The 6,825-nt window shown below is 41.5% G+C and overlaps 1 pseudogene; it reads right to left on the bottom strand.

Moving 5' to 3' along the window:
• Positions 1-2,860: 2,860 nt before the first annotated feature.
• LOC118557028 lies at positions 2,861-4,388 on the bottom strand (annotated as a pseudogene).
• Between the last annotated feature and the right edge of the window lie 2,437 nt (positions 4,389-6,825).

The following is a 6,825-nucleotide window of genomic DNA, read 5'->3' as shown; positions in this document are numbered from 1 at the left end:
AGATCAGGCTCAGTAGAGGAGGGGGGAGGTCTTCAGAGACAAACCAAGGCCTCCAATTCTCCTGCTTTGACTTTCCCTGTCACTCTGACTGTGTCATCTGCATCTCATCAACTGTCTGCTTTCATTGACTCCAGTGCAGATGCTGAATTCATTGATGAAGGACTCGCCAGAAGTTTGGGCATTAACCTTATCCCGGGCCCTTCTCAACACAACGTTCTAGCACTGGATGGACACCATCTCAACCACTCCCACCTCATCAGTGAGAGGACAAGCCTGACTATTGGAACTAACCACAGTGAGGAGATTTCATTCATGATAATCCAGTCGCCACAGGTTCCTAACATTCTGGGAGTCACCTGGCTTAAAAAACACAATCTCCATATTGACTGGCAGAGGGTCAAACTTCTGGGTTGGCCTCAGCCAAACCTTACTTTGTGGGTAAGAAAGATGGTTTCCTCAGGCCTGTATCGATTATAGGGGACTCACTCATCACTGTTAAGAAATGTTACCGGTTACCACTCATGAACACCGCTTTTGATCAGATTCAGGGGCCGAGGATCTTCACTAAACTGGATCTTTGTAACATCTATCATTTGGTTCGTATGACATAATTGTTTACTCCAAAGATCCGATAAGACATAAACAACATGTCTGGTCTGTTCTTCTTCGCCTTCTCCAAAATTTGTTATTCGTAAAGGCAGAGAAGTGTGAGTTTCATGTGCCCACCATGTCCTTCCTGTTTCCAGTGATTGCATCATCAGGGTCGTGGGGCGTTGGTGGCTATCTCCAGCACGTACACTGCTGACATCTGTTTGTGGGTTACTGGATGCTTTAAGGTTTGGCCTGTTTTAGATTTCACTAATTATGTATTAGACCATATGAACTGTACTATTCTATCCGTGGAAAGGATTTAAACCTGACTGAACAAACCGTTAATAAAAAGGAAACTCAGAGCTTAACACAAGACTCAGCTTTACTGAGGATTTCCAATAGTTGGCAGTGTTATGGACATATTTTTAGCTCTGGAAACATAAAAATATTGCTAACATGCTGACATCTTCATTGTGACTGATTGGAAAGAAATATTGATGATTTGGAGTCTAGTTCATGATCAAAAAAGCCACAAGACAATGTTTCCTGAGATCTGTAATGTGTTTATTTTAATAACAAAATGTATGTCAAAAAAGAGAAAAAAAATCCCATGACCATTACTATGGTTTAAAAATAATTAAAAACAAACAGTTGAAGGATTTTTACCCATAGAAAAGTTGCTAAATTAGATCAAACATTTCATCAATGCTTCCAGAACAGATGTCTAATTTCTAGAAAAGTAAGAAAGTATTTCTATTTTTCCCTAAATATAGCTGACGTTGTTCTATAGTAAATAGTTAAAACGTTTTAACATTTACTGTAAATACTACATCCCTAGACACAATATAAAGATTTAGTTGAACACACAGTACATGACTTGTTTTCACCAGTAACTCAAACATTCATTTCCTCCACCACAAAAAGTAGATCCTTGTCAACATTAAAGAATGGTGTAACACCCTGTAAATACTAGAACCATGACCACATTTTGTGGTTCATAAAAGCCTTTAAAAGTTAAAAATATCCCTGTACCATATAACAGAAAACACTGGATAAACAAAATCAAGTAAAAAAAATAGTTACTGACACTGTTATATATTTGATGTCCTGAAATTGGTTAAAGTGTTCTGTCAGTTTCTTCCAACTTTACCAAAGTTGTCCCACTAGAACTCTGAGAGTTTGCTTCTATTGTATGGAACAGAAACCATCTAAATAGCCAATGGATAAGAAGTTGGGATGCCATCATTCAACCAAGGTGTAACATTTACTGTAAACCTTAGTAAAAATTATATCACAGAGTGGTGTACACTGTTCCTTATCTTCAAAGTAAATCTTGTGTTTTATCGTCCTTATGTGTCTTTATTTTCTAAGTAAATTATTTTCTAAATGAAGTGAAAAAATGCACCCATGAAAACCAGTGTGTATGCAGAACACTTCTATCACTCTGTCTTTAATCCATGAATTCCCCTTTGCTAGTTTTGGGAACTACCTAAATTTAAAATGTCTTCTTTAGTTTAGTCAGTTGCTAACTGCTTGTACACCACATCTGCCTGAATCCTATATTATTGACTCTGTTGTTTATCTCTAAATATGTCTAAAGGAAGCAAAGTTGGGTGAACTCCAGACATATAGACCTGGGTAAAGTGGCTCAGTGAATTTGGCCTTGAAGGTGTACATGTGAATCAGTTTGTTAGAGACGACATTGTAAAATGACAGAGAGCCACCGGCCCAATCCAGATACACACCAACTCTGCTGCATCCTTCAGCAGGAAGAGGTTTGCTCCACTGATCATTATCATGGTATGACTCAACGGTATTATGGTAAACACCAAAACACCAGGATACCTTGTTCTTTCCAAAGCTATCCTGAGTATTCTTTCCACTCCTTGCCATGTTAAAGTATGCAAGAGCTAGCCCAACCGCATTAGGATGTCTAATGCCCAACTCAACCTCAAAGTAACAGCATCCTGTCAGCCCCTGCTGGCACAGAACCTGATTCTGGTCTTTAAATCTCCAGGGGTGTTTGTCATACCGCTGCCATACGGCTCCATCAGTTGCCTTCGTGTTTTCATCAGTTAGTAGAAGCCAGTTGCCGCATGTTTTGGGATCCAAGGTCAGATTGTAGTAGTCTGGTTGATAGAAAAAGAGGTAATCTCTTACTTTTCACATTTACTCATGTTTAATCAGCAGAAGTACATGATTTTTTGTCTAATATGCATGTAAGACTATTTTAAACAATCTTTTGTATGAAGAACCTTTTTACACGTAGCTACAGTCTTGAATAGAAAATGGCCTTACACCATAGAAGATCTCTTGGGTCCAGCTGTGTCACATCAGGAACCTCAGGCCGTGAGAAGTCTTCAGTTTTCAGAAGGCCGTCTCTATACTGGTAGATGGTGGCTCCTGTGAATTTTGCATTCGGAAGAGCTGCTACAAGGAAACGAAATCTGCTGCTGCCCTTCAGTCGTTTGGAAGCTGAAATGAACTCAGTGGCCTTTTTCCTCATGTTGGTTAGAACTTCATCTAAGAAGAACCACTGGTCTTTAGTGGATGGAGTCACGCAGGGTTTAGGTTCTGTCTTATCTTTACTCAGATAGTTGATCATCTGGTCCAGGTAGGGGTCATCAGTTTTCACAGAGGTAAAAACAAAGCAGAAGGCTTCATCTATGCCTGCAGCTAGAGCCTCTCTTTCCAGGTGGTTCTCATCTGGAACAATCTGGATTCCCTCCATAATCTCCACACAAGACCTAATGACGTTTATTTCTCTCTCTGCATTGTCTAACCAACTATCTAAACTTTTGGGACTAAACGGAGAATTCTCCTGCTGATCAATGAGCTTTTCCAAAAATGTTTCATCTTCTTTACCTTCACGAATGAGAGGAATCTTCTCCTGCATTGTCTGTCTGAGCATTGCTATGTTGTCTTTACAAAGATCTTCAAAAATAATCAACTTTTTATGAATCTGTGGAAAACTCATGACTACTTTCTCTTCCTGAGCCTCACTGCATCTCATTTCTATTTCTCTGATACTTTCTAAATAAATTCTAGCCTTTCTGAGTAAACCAAAGGAAATCTGTCCCTTCAGCTCAGCTGCTGATGGCTCCAGGTCCTTCAGAGGAGTCAGCCAGACTTTAAGAGGAACTGCATTTTCTCCATTTTCTCCAAGGAGGCCTGAAAGCTTGGCGTAGGTCATCACTGCATCTTCAAGTGTCACAGGGTTCTTGTCAAGAATAAAATCACCATAAAATTTACAGGTGAATTTACTGGATTGCAGCTTTCTCTTCTTCACTCAGCTTTATTTCTACTTTGCCCTCAACTTCCAAGTATGGAAATTTCTTGATCGCAGCATGCATCGTGCCCTCAATGTTCTGAACACTGTTTGATTCTAACTTCTCACTGTCAAACACAAAGAAAGCATTTGCCCCATAAAGGATGCCTGTGACTACATGTGTTGCACTGGTTTTTGCTGTATTATCCCTAACCTGAGAGCCTTCAACTTTGAGAGAAGACAGAGACAACTCTTTGTATTCAGTTGTGGCTTTGTATTGAAAGGTGATTCTGCTCTGGTTCTTGAACTTCTTCTTGTCATTGAGATAAGCTGCAGATCCTCCAACCTCAACCAGACCACCCAAAAAACTGGCTTTGACAGATACATTCAGATCCAGCTGAGAAGACTTGGATTCAAAGGAGTCAGAGGCACTAATTTCACAGGAACTGCTTCTCTGAGTCTGTCTGGTGTTGTGCTTGTTGATAGTTTCTCTGTCCCACAGAGGGAAACCTGTAAAAAGATAAATAAATTAATATTCATTTAAAGTTACCATGAAAATATTAATGTATACCAGATAGAATTATTCTTACTATTTACCTTATGTACTATGTTCATTGCATTTATCATATATTTACTCTTTACTACTAAGAAGTTTTAAGGTTTTAGATATTAAAGTGTATTTCATGTGGCTGATCGTTCTCTCATCGTTGCAGAAGGTCTGCAGAAAGCAGAGTTGTGACTATAAAAAGTGTTTTTATTAACTCTATTCAGACATCTGGAGTGCTTATGGATAACTGAACTGTGTGGACTGATTGGTTTTATCTTGAAGGTCACAGTTATTTTGCTTATCCCAACACCTTAGCTTTAGAATGTAACCAGGGATTCCTTTGCCTAATAAATAGAGAGGAGGCGACGGAGTGCTTCAGAGCAAATTTGGAGATCTGTATTAAGCATCTCTGTTCGGACTCCTTGCAAGATATATGAAAATTAATTCAATCTGAAAAACTCACACAGAAAGAAAAGGCAATTAGAAGAATTTTATTGATACAATATTTTAAGAGTTTGGCGGTCAGACCTGGGCAGGAAAAATTCACGCTGAATTATACTTCAATATGCATAAGGAGGCGTATGAGAATAAGGATATTTCCCCCCGGGTCTGAAACTGGTGGTGGAGTGGAGATAAATAAAGTTTGTTCAGTCCATATGATGATCTGTTTGAGCTAGATGTCCAACTTGATAAACACAGGTTTACATGAACTGTCCATGATGAGCAAGCATGAAGCGACTGTGGAGAGGAAAAACTCCCCTTTGGGAAGAAACCTCTGGCAGAACCGGGCTCAGCATGGCGGTCTTCTGCCGGACCGTTTTAAGGAGTGACTGAGAATTCCATGAGAGTCCAGGAGGAATTACACTCTGATGGGGACGAGGTTGAAGGAGGACCGTAGGAAAGCCAGGCGAAGCTTGCTACGATGGTGGAGAAGGGGATGGAGGTGGGTTGAAACCAGTCATCAGAGTCCAAACCGGACACGGCGCAGCCACCGCTTGCTCGCTGAGCAGAAGGCCGAGACGAGGATGTGGAGTTCTTTTAAGATGAACCCAGGATGCTGATTGGCTTCGCGGAGGAGCAGTTCAAAGCTGATTGGCTTGTCGGAGCCGGATGAGTCTCTGATTGATGGAGGTAGGCAATAGAGTTTCTTAAGTTTGAATTTTCGCTTTAGCTCCATTTCAATCTGAAAAACTCACACAGAAAGAAAAAGCAATTAGAAGAATTTTATTGATACAATATTTTAAGAGTTTGGCGCTCAGACCTCGGCAGGAAAAATTCACGCTGAATTATACTTCAATATGCATAAGCAGGCGTATGAGAATAGGGATATTTCCCCCCAAAAATTGCAGAGGTCGAGGCCGGTGCGTCAAACAGGGCCGGTTGCCGCGAAGGCCTACCAAAGTTGAGTGAGATGAATGGGGAGATGAGGTGAGGTGTATGGTAAGGTGCATGAATAGAGATGGTCAGTCTCAGGATGATACTTGGAACTGAAAGGCTTGCAAAGGGGAACGTCTGAAGCGAAATACGACATTAGTGCAATGGTTCTTGCGCTTGCCGAAAAGCAGGCCGAGAGATGATTTGGAGTTGCTGTTTAAGGTGAACACTGGATGATGATTGGGCTTCGAGGAGGAGTGGCTTTTAGCGATTGCTCCATCGGAGGCGGACCAGCCTCTGATTGAATGGAAGTAAGCAAGAGTTATTCGGTTGTATTTCCGCCTTTAGCATCATTCAAACTAAAGACTCACAAAGAGAAAAGCGATTAGACAAATTTATTGATACAATAGTTTAAACTTTGGCGCTCGGACCTCGGCAGGAACATAAACAGTGATTTATACTTTAACGTAGATAAGCAGATGTATGAGAATATGGAAATTATCCCCCAAAAAATGCTGAGGTCCAGGCCAGAGCGTCAGCAAGTTCAGAAGGCAGAGAGAAGGAGAAGGATGAGTAATGAAGGAGAAAAGATGTGAAAGCTTAGCAAAGAGGGCCATTGCCGCAAAGGCTTACCAAAATTTAAACAAGATGAATGGAAAGATGAGGTGAGGTTGATGGAGAGGTGGAAGGTGAGGTGAATGGTCAGTTTCGGGCTGATGCACGTGATGAATGAATGATCATGGCAGGGAGCAAGGCGGGCAGCATGCAGGGGACATGGCAGCGAACCACAGGGAGCATGTCATAGAGAACGCAGGGAACCACAGGAAGCATGGCAGAGAACGCAGGGAACCACAGGGAGCATGGCAGAGAACGCAGGGGGCATGGCAGAGAACGCAGGGGGCATGGCAGAGAACGCAGGGAGCATGGCAGGGAACACACAGGGAGCATGGCAGGGAGCATAGAAGGAAACACATGGCAAGGAGCATAGAAGGAAACACATGGCAAGGAGCATAGAAGGAAACACATGGCAAGGAGCATGGAAGGA

The sequence above is a fragment of the Fundulus heteroclitus genome, chromosome 22 (assembly GCF_011125445.2).
Source record: "Fundulus heteroclitus isolate FHET01 chromosome 22, MU-UCD_Fhet_4.1, whole genome shotgun sequence".
Classification (NCBI taxonomy): Eukaryota; Metazoa; Chordata; class Actinopteri; order Cyprinodontiformes; family Fundulidae; genus Fundulus; species Fundulus heteroclitus.
Note: the sequence above shows the minus strand (reverse complement) of the source record. Positions and strands in the feature narration are given on the sequence as shown.